This window comes from Eutrema salsugineum, unplaced genomic scaffold, assembly GCF_000478725.1.
Source record: "Eutrema salsugineum unplaced genomic scaffold, Eutsalg1_0 scaffold_3, whole genome shotgun sequence".
Taxonomy (NCBI): Eukaryota; Viridiplantae; Streptophyta; class Magnoliopsida; order Brassicales; family Brassicaceae; genus Eutrema; species Eutrema salsugineum.
This window is the reverse complement of record NW_006256756.1, coordinates 14,184,700-14,201,705: the sequence shown is the minus strand read 5'-3', so window position 1 is coordinate 14,201,705 and position 17,006 is coordinate 14,184,700. Positions and strand designations below refer to the sequence as shown.

Here is a 17,006-nt window from a genome sequence, read left to right as displayed (position 1 = left end):
AATCCATGGTGAGGGCATTGCATGGTATACCCTCTAAATATTTCCCAAGCCTCACAAAAGGATTCAGGGTTCTTCTGAATAAAACTTGAGATTTCATTTCTTAACCTTGATTTTGCATTGCTCCCATGTTGTGACTGATCCTTGAGGTAGAGACTTTTCCCACTGATGAGCTTTGTCTCCTAGAGAAAAAGGGAATAGCCTTAACTTGAAACTGTCCTCACTCACTCCATTCATCTTAGTTAGATCAAAGTTGTCAATGTGATCTAATGGGTCTTCTAATGCCAAGCCATGGAACTTGTTTGATTGCACCATGTTGATCAAGCCAGATTTGATCTCAAAATCGTTTTCAGGTGTAGGAGCTTGAATCCCATGTCTCTGACCCTGAGTATTGGCCTCATCACCAGCTCCCACAACTTGTCTTGGACGTGGAGGTGGTGGCTCTTGCTGATTCTGTTGGTTTCCATCACCACCATGAGCCTGTTGCCCTTGATCCATACCCAACCTCTCAATGTGCACAGCTCTTTCTCTTTGACTTCTGGTGTTCATAACCTGAAAACAAAGACAGCACTTGAAAGGTAATCAGTAAAACAAAATAAAATGACTTGATCTCAAGAAGATCCAAAGTCCTAATGCTAGAATGAATCTCCAATTGGCAACGGCGCCAAATTGATAGTAGGTTTTTTAGCCTACTAAGGTCAATTAACCTCTTGTGTTGTAGCACTTGAGGGTCAATCCAAATGGAGATTATCTAGGCACTAAGACTATATGGAACTATGTTAATCCAAGTCTAATAAGCAGATGAGTTGGTAACCATGATTATCTAAAAGCATATAATAAAAAAAGTAAGAACAAGCAGTAATTAAGAATTAAACAAGCAAACAAGACAAACAAAACAAAGACTCAAATTCAAAGAAAGATAAAGCTAAACCTCTAGATGTGATCATTGATTAGGGTGCTTTAAATGTGAATTCATGATGCTAAGCAAACAATGCAATACTTGCATTTCTTTAGTCTAGACTTCCAAATCAGATTAATTCATTCTCATGACAAAAATCCCTTTGTTAATTACCAAATCAAGACTAATTCCCATTAGATGAATAAGCAATCAACAAGCATAAGGTTCCAAGTCTAAAATGACCAGACAGCCTCTTTGTGCATCAAAATAAGAGCTAAGAAAAACTGGATCTTATACAGAAAGAAAAAGCAAGCATCACATGATCTCAAATTCCAATTAACTTAGAACTCTAATCTAGATTAATCCTCTCATGAAGGCATTAACCTCTACACTAATCCATTTTGAAACCAAATCATCATTTGTTAAATATGAATCAATGAGCATTAAGAAACAGTTCTTATATGTTATTCATGCATTTAACAATCATTCCCATGATGAAAAAGGCATAAACCCTTAAGTTAGCTCATTCAGGCATTTCATCAAACACCTTGTGGGTGGAGAAATGCCTAAGTTCTAGATCAAGCTTATAATGAGAGATCTAGCATTAGGATCAGCTAACTAAGAAAAGTAGAAGAGAATCTAAGCTTAAACAATCATTAATCTACATTTAAGCACCCTAATCTACACACCTAGAAACTTAAAAGAAGACTACTCACTAATCATGATGAACACACCATTTCCTTTGCAAGAGGTGATGTTGATCATGATTAAAAGTTAAGATGAGATGAAGAAATGATAAGAAACAGCTTTAAGATGATTAAATCTGCTAGATATCTCTTGATCAAACTCGTTTTTACACTGAAGAGGCAAAGAAAACAAGAGAGAATCAAGCTTAAGTCTTGGAAAAAACGCTAAAAAGCATATATAGTCTCTTGCGGACCGGGTCAGCCCAGGACAAACTGGGTACTGACCCGGATTCAAATGGGTCATGTCTCAAGTGTGCGACATGGTCAGGTGCTTGCCAAGTCGCAGGCCCAAGTCCCACAGCTATAGAAGCAGCCTTGTGCGCCATAAATCCCTCATCCTCAGCCGCATGCCTATCTAGGTGTAAACAGCGAGTGTTTGTGCTGTTCAGGCTTCCTTCTCTTCAACTTGCACAACCAGGAAGGATTCTGGAGATAATATGTGTGCGAGTTGGTCCTCATTTAGTCCCAAGTCGCATGTCCAAGTCGCACAGCCATAGAAACAGCCTTGTGCACCTTAAATCCTTCACCCCCAGCCGCATGCCTATCTAGGTGTAAACTGCGAGTGTTTGTGCTCTTCAGGCTTTCTTCTCTTTAACTCGCACAACCAAGACGCATTCTGGAGATAATATGTGTGCAAGTTGGTCTTCCTTTACTCCCAAATCGCATGCCCAAGTCGGTGTAAACAGCAAGTCTTTCTTGGGTTCAGTTTGCTGCTCGGCCAACTCGCATGCCTAAGTCGCACTCGGACCACTTCGCATTCAGGGGCGCGTAACTTTAAGGATATGGATCCAAATGGCATGATTACAATATCAGTGGAAAGAGAACTCAAATATCTCGAACTTTGGTGAAGAAACCTTCAGACCTTGGGAAGTGGAAGGTTCCCTGGACGGCTCATCTCTGCAGCGCATTGAAACGATCGAAAATAAGCTTTTGGACCAGCGTTTACTCCGGAGACGGTATCCTTCAGCACACAGTTCCAAACTGATGATCTCAGAAGTTCTGGAAAGAGAACTCAAAGACCTTGAATCTTGATGAAGGCCACGGCAACATAATCAGAGTGGAAATGCATTGTCACACGCAATATTTGTGACTCATCGGATCGGTCTTGAAACTGTCGCGAGACAGGTGTGTCTTCCGGTGAGCTTAACTCTCTGCTCACGACTCCAAATCCAATGATTCCACCTTTTCCAGATCCGTGACCTGATAATCTCCAATTTTTATGAATACCTGTAAACTGAATAGGACGTTAAAACTCCCCGGACAGACAATCTTTCCAGTCGTATCGGATTGCTCCAGAATGGATGCGAGACAGGTCTGTCTTCCGGTGGCCATATCTTTCAGCTCGCTACTCCAGATTCATCGATTCCAACTGTTCTGAAATGTAGACTCGATTAGCTTTATTATGTAGACTTGATCTTTTTCTATACTTCATTCTTTTACTTTATGCACGTTTTTGAATAGTGTGGTATGAGTTTAAAGTCTACATCGAAGGGAACCGACTATGTTTGGTAGGGATCTTCGCGAGATAAACCAAGCCGAATTCTAGAAATCTTTCTTCTAAGCTTTTACTTAAATCATAGATATAGCGTCGCGAACTAGAGACTGATCTAACTTGAGAAGAACGATTCTGCCATAGGAGTAGAAACCTACCTATGGTTGAATCGTGAATGTTGACGAGTCTTGTGCAAGTTCCTGCGACTTATCCCTTCCAAGGCCAGAGTGGAAACATACTGGTCAGGGTCGCGAGAGACAGTTGGTTATGACCACTAAAGTGGCGTAGTCATACAATCGTGGCTTGAGTTCTAAGAATTTACTAGGATCAATTTTAAGAGCATTGTTTTGCGCAATTTGAATCGATCATATCCTGTAGACATCCTTTATATTTAACATCGATTTAGTCACTTCTAGTTTTAGTTTTTTTTTCCTTCTTAATATATATATATATATATATATATATATATATATAAATCATTACAACCTATCCGAAACCCTTTTTCGTCTTAAACTTCATTTACTATCTCTGATTTTTAGGTTTTGCAGGTAAAGCGTGGATTCTCTGTGGATCGACACCCTAAGTGCTACAATGCACTTCAGTGGACTTGCAGACTAGGGTTATAAATTTAAAACATGAAGCCGCAAAAGTAAACCCTAGCAGCATCACAAAACCACCCAGTTCATATTTGTGAGACCACCAATAGCGTAGAAGAAGAAGGATATTGTTAGACAGATCACGATAGCCCATCTTTTCAAGGAGAAGAAGTCAACTATGCTGGGGCACAAAGACCATATCGAAACCGCTTCAACAATAACTTCTGCAGTGACAACTTCAACAACCTCTCTTACCGTAACCCGAATGTGGAGAACCTTGAAGATCAGCGATAGCCGCAGCTGCTATGGAGGAATGGAGGCTTTCAACCGTGACAACCCTACAACTACCAAGGTGCCAGATTCAACAACTAATATGGACAACGGCAAGGTGTTACAACAAATCAACTAGCTTCCCAGATCGGAAGATTTGAACACTCGATCCAGTAGCTTGTCATGACCAATGAGAAATCGACCAAGGATATAAACATTAAGTAGCTTTTGTCTCTTGCCGCGAGTAATTCATGCATTACTAACAGAATTCATCTATGCTCACAAACCTCTATAAGTACCTTTCGTCTCCAATAGTGATTTCGCTCGTATTGCTTCTAGTTTAGGCAATCCGATACATCACCCTCGTGGCTCCAATTAAACCATAGAAGCAAAGATAAGAAGATGAGATGATAAGAAACAGCTTTAGATTGATTAAATCCTTCAGATATCTCTTAAAAAACTCGTTTTTGACTAAAGGGGAAAACAAAACAAAGCGAGAATGAAAGATAAAGGGTAAGATGTCTACGGTTTTTTCTCCCAAAAACTATTTATACTAAGGATCTTGGACCGGGTCAGCCCAGGACAAACTGGGTACTGACCCGGCTTCAAATGGGCAATGTGCTAAGTGTGCGACTTGGTCAAGTGTTTCCCATCTCGCAGGCCCCAGTCGCACAGCCATGAAACTAGTCTTGTGTGCCTAAAATCCTTCAGCCTCAGCCGCATGCCTATCTAGGTGTAAACAGCGAGTGTTTAACCTGTTCAGGCTTCCTTCTCATCAACTCGCACAACCAAGACGCATTCGCATAATCGCGAGTCTTTCTGCGGTTCAGTTCTTTGCTCGGCCAACTCGCATAATCAAAGTCTCCTCGGACCACTTCGCATTCAGGGGAGCGTAACTTCCAGGATATGAATCCAAATGGCATGATTCCAACTTCAGTGGAAAGCGCACTCAAATTTATTAAACTTTGGTGAAGAAACTATTGGCGCTTGGGAAATGGAAGGTTCCCCAGAAGGCTCATCTTTGCAGTGCACTGACAGGATCAGAAAGAGGCTTCTAGACATGTGTCCATTCCGGAAACATTATTTTCTTGTTCATAGCTCCAAATTGAATGATCTTAAACTTTCTTGAAAGAGGACTCAAATATCTTGAATCTTGATGAGGCCCTGTAAACTGAATCGGTCTGGAAGTGCATCGTCCCTCGCAATCTTTAGAGCTCATCGGGTCGGTCTAAAACGGTGGCGAGACAGGTGCGTCTTCCACCTGCTCTGGATCCATGATTCAATCTGCTCCAACTTTCATGAAGACCCTATAAACCAAATCGGAGGGGAAGGCTTCCCAGTAACGATATCTTTGAGGCGTATCGGATTTCTCCGGAATGAGTGCGAGACATGTTCGTCTTCCGGTGGCCATATCTTTCAGCTCAGTGCTTCACATGCCTTGATTCCACCTGTTCTGGGTTCTTTACTCAATTATCTCCAACTTGCATGAAGACCGCGACAGCTGAATCAGACGGCAAGACCTTCCGGTAACGTGACTTCTGAGATGTATCTGCACCCGAGAGTTTTGGCCGAGAAACTTAACCGCCAATACGTGTTTTTGGCCGAGAGATCTGCCCGCAGGAAAGATTTTGGCCGAGAATCTCGACCATCAGTACAGCATTTTGCCGAGAACCTCAAAATTGCTCCTCTACACCATTTTTGATTATTTCAACTCCATTTCTTCATCTGAATCACATTCTCCACTCCAAATAAGCTCCATAAGCACCTGTTTAACACTCCAAACCATGCAAAACTCTTTTGGACCTAATGAAATCTCTAAAGTCTTAAAATAATGCCTAAAGACGTAAAATGTATGCAAATGAGACATGATTTGGACTTAAATATTACACTAAATGATGCAATTTATGAATATATCATCCATCAGCGAATTCAAAAATCCTGATTGGCTGGCAAACCTAGTAGTCGTTAAGAACGGCAAGTGGAGAATCTGCGTTGACTTCACCGACCTCAACATAGCGTGTCCGAAAGAAAGTTTTTCCTTACCACACATTGACAGACTCGTTGAAGCAACCGCCGGGAACGAACCCGTCTCCTTCATGGATGCGCTTTCTGGAAATAACCAGATCCTTATGCATCCTCAGGATCGAAAGAAGACATCATTCATCTCCGACCGCGGCATCTATTGCTACAAAGTCATGCCATTCGGCTTGAAGAATGCGGGCGCGACATACCAACACCTCGTCAACTCGGACAAACCATGGAGGTCTACATAGATGATATGCTCATCAAATAACTCGTTGCGACGACGTCGGCCACCTCCGCACTTGTTTTGATATACTTGATCAGTATGGCATGAAATTAAACCCCACCAAGTGCACTTTCAGAGTAATGTTGGGCGAATTCCTCGGATACATCGTCACCTGACGAGGTGTAGAAGCCAATCCAAAGCGAGAAGTCAAGAGGCTAACAGGACAAATAGCAGCACACAACCGCTTTATATCAACTCCTCCGAGAAAACAAACATTTAGAGTGGAACGACAAATGCGAAGAAGCCTTCACTGAACTCAAGAAGTACCTATCTACTCCTCCATTTCTTTCCAAACCCGGGACCTGCAAAAAAATTTTATCTTTACATCGCAATCTCGGAGTACCCAGTCAGCAGTGTGCTTGTTTTGGAAGATAGAGGCGAACATAAGCCAATCTTCTACGTCAGCAAGTCCCTTGACGGCTCGGAATACCGATATCCTACTTTGGAGAAGTTCAATTTCACCATTTTCATCTCAGGCGGAAACTACAACCTTACTTCCAATCACATGCCATCGTCGTTCTGACCGATCACCCACTTCGCACTTTTCTTGATAGCCTAAGACAGTCAGGTCGGCTAGCTAAGTGGACTATTGAACTCAGTAAATACGACATCAAGTACAGAAACCGAACTGCGACCAAATCCCAAGTATTGGCAGATTTCCTGATCAAACTACCTCCAGAGCTCGTCGATATCGATCCAGTCGTGCAACCATGGATCCTTCACGCTTACGGCTCCTCTTCTCACAAATGATCTGGAGTCAGCATTCGTCTCAAATCTCACGATGGCAAAATCCTCGAACAATCTTTCCGCCTCGGATTCCCGGTGTCAAACAATGAAGCCTAATATGAAGCACTTATCGCTGGATTACGACTTGCCAAAGGAATCTGCGCTCAACACGTTCACGCATACTACGACTCTCTGCTCGTGGCAAACCAGTTTCACGGAGAATATGAAGCTAAGAACAATTGCATGGATGTATATCTGAAGATCCTCAAGGATCTTGCTTCAGACTTCTTAACCTTCGAACTCATAATGATACCACGAGATTAGAATGCCACAACTGATGCCTTCGCTGTCCTAGCATCCAATTCGGACCCCAATCTTCGACGAACGATCCCGGTCGAGGCAATCGACCGCCGAAGCATCGATCCGGCACTTGTTTGCAACATCATTAAACAACGCCACAATTACAAAGCACACCCAAACTTAGCACCACCCCTAACGAGGAAGAAGAAGACCGCAAAGCCTGTCGCCGACCTCAATGTTGAACCCGAAGCACCTAGCGACACTGAGTCCAATCCTGACGATGAGTCCGAAGGACAACACGTCCTGGTCAATATTGAGGCCGAAGGTGAAGACGAGCTTGAAGACTGGACCTTGGAGATCGTAGGTTACATAGGCGATGACACGGTTCCTGCGGACAAATGGGCAGCCCAGAGAATTAAAGCTCGAGCAGCTCATTACGTGGTCATCAAATGAACTTTACTTAGATGGGAAGCATCTGGCGCACTCTTGACCTGCATCCACGGAAACAACATCATGGAAGTCATGGTAAAGGTACACGAAGGGAATCACTCTGGAGCTCCCTCCTTGGCATTCAAAATAAAAAAAAGCCGGCTACTATTGGCCCAGGAAGCTCTCAGACTACGAGAACTATGCCACACCTTGTGAGAAGTGCCAGCGTCACGACCCGATGATCAATCAGTCTATGGAACTCGTAGTGACTTCTACGGCACCATATCCCTTCATGCAATGGGAATGTCAACCAGCCAGAAGCAATACATGCTCGTCGTTACCGATTACTTAACCAAATGGGTGGAGGCTGAGGCATACCCTGAAATCCACGGAATTGATGTCAAGAAGTTCGTCTGGAAGTTCATTATCTGCCGACACAGAGTACCATACGATATTGTCACAGACAACACATTCAATTCACTTCCATCACTTTCACCGACTTTTCCGCTAAGTGGAAAATTCTCCTGAGTTTTTCAACTGCGAGGTATCGAAAAGGAAACAGGCAACCTGAAGCAACCAATAAGATGAACATTGACGGCTCGACATGGCAAAGGGAACATGGGCAGACAAGTCGACGACGTGCTCTGGTCTCATCGAACTACACCTCGACGATCTACCAGACAATCACCTTTTTCTCGCATATGGAACTGGGGCCATGTGTCCGGCCAAACTGAACGTTCCAAGCAATCGCCGAACTATGCTAACTCAACAGCCAGACATCAACAAAGATATGATGCTACACACGATCAATTTAGTCGAAGAGCAACGCGAACAAGCGCTCATCTGAATACAAAACTAACAACTCGCAGCTCGCTACTACAACAAAAAATTCAAAGGTCGTCACTTCGAAGATTGCGACCTCGTCCTCCGCAAAGTCTACCAGAATACCGAAGAAAAGAATGCAGGAAAACTTGGTGCGAACTGGGAAGGACCTTACTAAGTCATGAAAGTCGTTAAACCAGGAGTCTACCAACTCATGAAGATGGACAGAACCCTGATCCCAAGGTCTTGGAACGCTATGAATCTCAAGCACTACTACTATTAGTTTGATACACTTCGATCTTAAAAACAAAAACAAAAATTATTAGAACTACGAATGGCTTGAACCGTTTTAAGGGTACGTAGGCAGCTCGTCACCAAGTCCAGCTATAACATCAATAAAATTTATTCTAAGTTAAAGTGTTGAGACATTTGAGTTCTTATTTACAAGATACTGAAATCGAATTATCTTACATTGACTTCCTGACCAGTTGTTTGATAGAATTCCAAAATCGAACACCCCCACGGTGCCGTGGTAAACTCCACACCATAAAGTCGAAGCCAATCCCGCAATAAAATTCCTAAATCACCAAGAACAATAAGCCGAGCCCATCTCACACACTTAGGTTCGACTTAAAAGACCTTGAGTTCGTATCATGCATTTACAAAGGTTCGATTCTTCACCCTTCCAGTATGATAAAGCTCACTTGGGTCCCCCAGACCGAGTTCATAATGCTCGCACCAAAATCCGAAGTTCTCAAATTCGCACCATAAGCCGAAGTTCTCAACACTCGCAAACGTAGGCCGAGTTAACGCAACTCTTTATGAAAATAAATAAGACCGAGCTAAGCATCTATCTAAGATTTCTAAGTTCGTTCTAACACTTAGCATAATTTTTTATGGATTCTTACGAGTGCGAAAGCAGTAAGTAAAGGAATACTAAAATAATGATAAAACCCTCCAAGGGGAAAATACTTAAACAAAAGCCCATCAAGGGAAAAATAGTGTATCAAATACAGCAAACCCATTTAGGGTAAATCGATTCAATCGGTCTTTGAAGCAGCTGCTTGATCGGCATTAATCGCGTCCTCATTCGAGCCGAATTCCTCAACCCCCGTTTGACCCTCAACCTCGACAGCAATATCTGCATCAATCTCGGCAAGTGGCGACATGCGCTTATCTTCCTCGGTAAAGAAGTAAGCGTCAACAGACTGATACTCTTGAAGAGACGCTGCATACTTTGACTCGAGATCTGTGACCATGTCAGAAGGCACCTCGTAGACTCCCTTCTTCTTCAGGTTTTTGATAAAACCGATGACTTTGGTGAGCTGATTCACCACGAGGTAAAGCTTGCGAGCTCGGTCAGCATCATCCAAGTGTTCACAAGCCTTAGCGTGAACCTTCTTAACCCGCTCTTGCTCGTGAGCCACCATCTCTTGCAAGCTCTCCTTGTCCTGCCTGAACTCTTGAGACAAGAGGTTTTGAGCCTCCGTCAATTCGGCCTTCACAGCCTTAAGCACGGTGCTCTCTTGCTTCAGCAGATCGACAGCATCATGGATCTCGTCGTTTATTTGAAGTCATTGGCAAGTCACTTCTCGACTTCACTAATTCAGCCTTCCAGTTCCTGAACTCTCAACTGTTCCTTATACAAGGAGAGTTCGTACCTGGCAATCAAAGTGTTAGTCTGGCTAGCAAGCTACAAACAGAAAAGAAGAAGAAAGATTAGGAATCGTAAAGCTAATACTTAGAGTGAATAAGTAATATCGAATGCTTACCACGGCGGTTGTACAAAAAATCCCCTTGTACAGATTGGGATCCCGCAGCTCGGAAACCTTCAGCATATTGGGCACTTCGCCGGAAATCTTGCAATAAAGGTCGGCGCAGGCCTCAATATTGTCCTTGATATATTCATAATTTGCATCATTTAGGATTGCATTTTTGGTCCAAATATTGAGTCTCATGCATACATTTAGGTAGTTTTCAATGCTTTTGTCTTTATAGTTGGTTTAGGATAGGAAATGCATTAGGTCCTATAGAGTCTTGCATTTTGGAGTGTTTACAGGTCACTTGGAGCAAAAAGGGAGCATTTGGGACAGAAGCCGTGGAGAGACCCTCGTGTGAATGCATCAGAACCGGACAAGTGTATATGAGCCGACGATCCCTCTACTTCATCACTTGGAACGGAGCTCTTGCATTGCGATCCAGACTTTGATGCCTTGATCAAGATTCAATAGGGATGAGTCTTGTTTCCGGAACGCCTGATATTTCCCAATTTGGAGCTGTGTGCTGAACGTTACGGCGATCAGAAGGAACACATGTCTCGCAGCCGCTAAAGGACCAAAACGACGCACCTCAGTAAACCGGTGGAACGAAGCCCTTACCGACGCCTGCTGGACTCGGACCCTTCATCAAAGTTGTAGCTGACGGAGCCATCTGGCTCGTGGAGTTGACAGACCAAGGTTCGGACCACTGAGCTGGAAGTTATGGAGGTTTTGGTTCAAGCGGCATGCATTCCTATCGACCAGAACGTACCTCGATAGTTTGGTTGGTATTTCCAACCTGGAGCGCCGAAATATTACTGACCAGAATATCGAGGTGAAGCATGTCGATATGTTCTCAGCCAGACTCGCCGAAATATTATCGACCAGAAAATCGAGGTGAAGCATGTCGATATATTCTCAGCCAGACTTGCTGAAAAACTATCGACCAGCAGCACGTCGATATTTCCTTCGATCCAGTCCGAATTTTAAGAACTTAATGGGCCAATATCCTATTTGTTAAGGGTTGGCCCATCAAGAAAACCCTTAGTATAAATAGTTTTGAGACATCAATGATTAGGTTAAGCTTTATTCCTTTAATTTTCTTTGCCTCTTTTGTGAAAGACTCCTTTGAAGATAAATATTCCCTTTTTAAGAGTTTGAATCAAGAGAACACAAAGACCTTTTGTGTGTTTAAAGCTGCAATCTTCTTAATCTATCATCTCCATCTCCATTTCTCATCATTAATCATGCCAATCTTCTCAACTTGCAAAGGTTTAAGAGAGATTAGTATGATTAGTGAGTAGTTTAGTTTAATGAGGTTCTAGATGTGTAGGTTAGGTTGCTAAGGTGTTAGATTAGGAGTGCTTAGGGCTAGATTCATTGGTTCATTTCTCTAAACAGCTGTTCTCTAGGCTAGATCCTTGCACATCACTTGTGATCTATATTCTAGGAATTTCATGCACCACAAGTGTTTGATGAAATTCCTGAAAGAGCTGTATTAGAGGTTTAAGCATTTGCTGCATGATGATGTTTTGTAATTTGCTTGAATGATCTTTTAGAACTGTTTCTTAATGCTCATTGATTCATATTTCACAAATGATGATTTGGTTTGAAAATGGATTAGTGAAGAGGTTAATGCCTTCATGAGAGGATTAATCTGGATTAGAGTTCTAAATCACTTGAATCATGTCTCGTCATTGTCATTATCATTCCTGATTTAGCATCAAAGCACCCTAGCCAACTATCATGTCTAGAATCTCATGCTTCCATCATCCCATATTCATACCACTTGTCATTTGCTTGTTTAAGTTGATCATTAGCTTTAATTCTTGTTTTAAGTTTGTTTAGTGGAAATAACATCAAAGCCTTACTCATTTGGCTTGAATTAAGAACTGATCCTGCATCTTAGTGTCTATACATGATGGATTGATACCCTTTGTACTGCAAAGTGAAAAAAAGGGATTGATAACCCCTCATTTAGAGCCTTGAAAACTCTAAGTTATCAATTGGCGCCGTTGCCAAAGTGTGATAGCATTAAGATTGTGTCATTTCTTGAGATCAAGCATTTTCTTTTGTGTTTTCTAATTCTTTTCAAGTTCTGGTTGTGAGTTTCAGGTGCATGAACACCAGGTCCAGATCAAGAAGCTGTGGTCCACCTTTCCCCTTAAACGACAATATTAATCTTTTGGTTCCAAGGAGGAGAAGGGATAGGCGTGGGAGACAGATTTATCAGGCAGATATGGAAGACCAAAGACAGCATGTAGTTGACATTGAGTAACCGGCTCAGGAGCAACAGGCTCAGGTGCAGCAGGGTAATGGAGCTGGTAATGCAGCTGGTAATGGAGCTGGTCAAGGGTTCCATCAGGGTAATGTTCAGCAGGAACAGGAGCATCCACAGCAAGCTTATGTCCACCAGGGACAAGCTCCAGCTCATCAGCAGAGGCACCAGGCCAATGTACAGCAAAGACAACAGGTGCACCACCATCAGCCCTTCCAACACCAACAAAGGAGATATGAGCAGCCACAGGTCTATGTTGGAGAGAATGACAGGGCCAATGCTCATCAGTATGAAACTGAAATTCAAGCACCACCTGTGCAAAACAACAATTTTGAAGTCAAAGCATCTTTGCTGAATATGGTCCAAAACTCCAAGTTCCATGGATTGGCAATGGAAGATCCTTTGGAACACTTGTATCAATTTGATAAAGTTTGTTACTTGACAAAGATAAATGGAGTATCTGAAGACAGTTTCAAGCTCAGATTATTCCCCTTCAGTCTTGGTGACAAAGCACACCAATGGGAGAAGAATCTCCCAAGAGGCTCTATTCAGACCTGGGAGCAATGCAAGCAGGCATTTCTGTCTAAGTTCTTCTCAACTTCAAGAACAGCAAAGCTAAGAAACCAAATCTCCAGCTTCACTCAACATAGCAATGAGAGTTTTGGTGAAGCATATGAGAGATTCATGAGCTACACCAACCAGTAACCACACCATAGGTTTAGTGAAGCATCTCTTCTCAGCACACTTTATAGAGGGGCTCTTCCCAAAATTAAGAACCAGCTGGACACTGCCTCCAATGGAAATATTCTGGGAAAGGAGATTCATGCTGCTTTAGAGCTGGTTGAGTACTTAGCAATCAGCAATGATACATATGGAGAAGACTTTGATAGAGCCAATAGGAGTGAGATTTCAAGCAGGGATCAAAGGTATGAGAAGGACTTTAAAACATTTGAAAGCAAACTGGGCAAGGTGTTATTGGCCACTCAAAAGCCAATGCACTGTGTAGGAGAGTATGAGGAACCTTCTCAATGCTTTGAGAACATCAGTGAAGAAGGTCTTACCCAGGACGAGCTAAACTATATTGGAAATCAGAGGTTCCAAAGATATCAGTATGCCAATGCCAATCAGAACCTCTCTTACAGGAATCTCAATGTAGCAAACCCACAAAACCAAGCCTACCCTAACTCTCAAGCTCCACAGAATTTTGTTCCCAAGAACAACTTTCAAGGGTCTTTTCAACCAAAGAATCAGTTTGCTCAGAATCAGGGTTACAACCAGCAACAGCAACCATTTCAGGGTTCTGGTTTCAGTTCACAGCAGAAGCCAAAGGCACCACCAGGGTTTGGTTCACAACAGTTCCAGCAGCAGGCGCCAGTTCAGCATCAGTTTCAGTCAGCACTTGTTCACCAGCAGCCACAGATGGGGTCAGATATGGTTGGGATTCTACAACAGCTGCTTCAGGGTCAACAAGTGTTTGCAAGTCAGTATGCATCTATGCAACAGGACATCAAGGAATTGAAGCAAAATCAGGCATCTAGCTCAAGGAACCAAGGCCAACTACCTGGTAAGCCTGAATCAAACCCAAAGGAGTATGCTAAAGCCATTACACTGAGAAGTGGCAAAGAACTACCAGGTGTAGAGTACAACAATCTGATCATTGAGGACAATGATCAAACTGAGGGGGAGGAACCTTAAAAGATGATCAAGTTGCTGAAAGATCAAGAAAAGAAAAGGTTAGAGAGGTAGAAAAGGAACCTGAACCAGAATAGCGATATGTTCCACCACCTCCATACCAACCAAGCTCCCATTTCCAGGGAGATTCAAGAAGCAGCTTGTAGACAAGGCAAGAGATGTATTTGAGAAGGCTCTCAATGAGACACCACTCACAATTCCTCTCATTGAAGCATTTCTAACGATGCCAAAGCTGGGTAAGTTCTTAAAATATGCTATTCTGAACAAGACTAAAGAGCTTCAAGGTATGGTGGTATTGAGCCATGAGTGCAGTGCCATTATTCAGAGAAAGTAAATTCCAAGGAAGTTAACTGATCCAGGGAGCTTCACACTCCCTTGTGCTATAGGACCTCTGATGTTTGCTGGATGTCTTTGTGACTTGGGTGCATCAGTAAGCTTAATTCCCTTCTCCATTGCTAGAAAGCTGGGCTTTCGAACTTTTAAGCCAGAAAGAATCTCCCGTGCCCTTGCTGATAAATCTGTAAGGTTACCTGTTGGAATGCTAGAGGATCTGCCAGTAAAGATAGGTGGTTTTGAAGTGCCTACAGACTTTGTGGTGCTAGAGATGGATGAGGAACCAGTTGACCCTCTTATTTTTGGCAGGCCTTTCTTGGCCACAGCAGGAGCAATTATTGATGTGAGAGGTGGAATCATTGAGCTACAACTTGGTAAAGAAAAGCTGAAGTTTGATATCAAGGACATGATGAAAACGCCCACTATAGAAGGACAATGCTTCTACATAGAGACCATGGATGAGCTGGCTGATGAGCTTTTGGAGGAGTTAAACCTTGGAGACCCTCTCCAAATAGCTTTAACAAAGGAACATGGTGAGTATGGTTATCTAGAGGATGAGACCTTGGGGTTTATGAAGCTTCTTGACTCCCACAAACCAGAAGGAAGCACTAATTCTTTCATGAAACTAGATCACAGAGCTCTAGAGAAGCCATTAGACCGGTTTGGAAGCTCAGATTTGTCAAGGGAACATGTTCATACCGACCAGATTTCACTCGGTATTCAACTCGGTGTAGAGGGTGTTCAGAGGCCAAAAATATATCGACCAGCTACACCGAGTGAAATGAGGTCGGTGTCTCAGAATTCTGGGCAGGGAGAGAAGGTTCTCACCCACAAAAAGGTATATTCAGTCGGTGTGCAAGCTCGGTGTGAGAAGGTCCAAAACGCCGAAGAAATATTGACCTCCCACACCGAGCAAAAGGAGGTCGGTGTGAACACGGCAGCCAAAGAGGAAATGGGTTCTCAAGAGGGTTCTGAGATGGTTCAGAGGCAAGGCAACAATGCGGAGGGTGAATCACAAGGAGAACAGCTACAACAAGCCTCTCAAACAGCTTGGGAAAGAGATTGGGATGCAAACAAAGCACCTTAAGTGGAACTCAAACCTCTTCCCAAGGGGCTCAGGTATCCTTTCTTAGGTCTCAATGAGTCTTATCCTGTCGTTACCAATGATATGCTGTTAGGGGACCAAGAGCATAAGTTGTTAGAAGAGTTGAGGAAACATAGGAGAGCCATTGGCTACTTTCTGGATGACATAAAGGGTATCTCACCCTCCCTATGCACTCATAGAATTCACTTAGAAAAGGAGTCTATGTCATCGATAGGGCACCAAAGGCGTCTCAATCCCAACTTAAAAGAGGTAGTGAAGAAAGAGATTCTTAAACTCCTAGAGGCTGGGATAATTTATCCAATATTTGACTCTAGATGGGTTTCACCAGTCCATGTGGTGCCCAAAAAGGGGGGAATGACAGTGATAAAGAATGTAAGGATGAGCTGATTGCTACTAGGACTATAACTGGAAACAGGATGTGTATAGATTATAGAAAGCTCAATGCAGCCTCTAGGAAAGGCCATTTTCCTTTGCCTTTTAGTGACCATATGCTAGAGAGGCTTCCAAACCATCCCTTCTTTTGTTTTCTAGATAGTTACTCTGGATTCTTTTAAATCCCCATAGATCCAAGAGACCAATAGAAGACCATATTCACCTGTCCTTATGGGACATTTACTTATAGGCACATGCCATTTGGGTTGTGCAATGCTCCTGCTACTTTCCAGCGTTGTATGATGTCTATCTTTTCAGATCTGATTGAGGAGAAAGTAGAGGTCTTCATGGATGACTTCTCAGTCTATGGACACTCTTTCTCCTCTTGTTTGTCTAATCTTTCTCAGGTCCTGGATAGATGTGAGGAGCACAGCTTGGTGTTAAATTGGGAGAAATGTCACTTCATGGTCCAAGAGGGAATAGTGTTGGGGAACAAGGTCTCAGAAGCTGGAATAGAAGTGGACAGAGCAAAGGTGGAAGTGATGGTGAATCTGCAAGCTCAAAACTCAGTCAAAGGGATAAGAAGCTTCTATGGGCATGCAGGGTTTTACAGAAGATTCATCAAAGACATTCAAGAATAGCTAGGCCTCTGACTAGGCTGTTGTGCAAAGAGGTTGAATTTGTCTTTGATGCTGAGTGTGAGAAAGCTTTCAAGAAGATCAAGGAGGCATTGATCAGTGCACCAATTGTCCAGACCCCTGATTGGTCATTGCCCTTTGAAGTGATGATAATGCTTCAGACTATGCAATTGGAGCTGTGCTTGGCCAGAGGAAGGACAAAAAACTTCATGTGATCTACTATGCCAGTCGGACCCTTGATTCTGGT

General features: G+C 42.9%; 2 non-coding genes across 2 annotated transcripts; one reads left to right on the top strand and one right to left on the bottom strand.

The window, feature by feature from the left end:
• Positions 1 to 107, top strand: LOC112085596. Its single transcript, XR_002898898.1, has one exon. It is a non-coding gene; the product is annotated as a small nucleolar RNA R71 (small nucleolar RNA).
• Positions 108 to 13,231: 13,124 nt separating this feature from the next.
• LOC112085673 lies at positions 13,232 to 13,338 on the bottom strand. The gene has a single exon (XR_002898973.1). It is a non-coding gene; the product is annotated as a small nucleolar RNA R71 (small nucleolar RNA).
• Between the last annotated feature and the right edge of the window lie 3,668 nt (positions 13,339 to 17,006).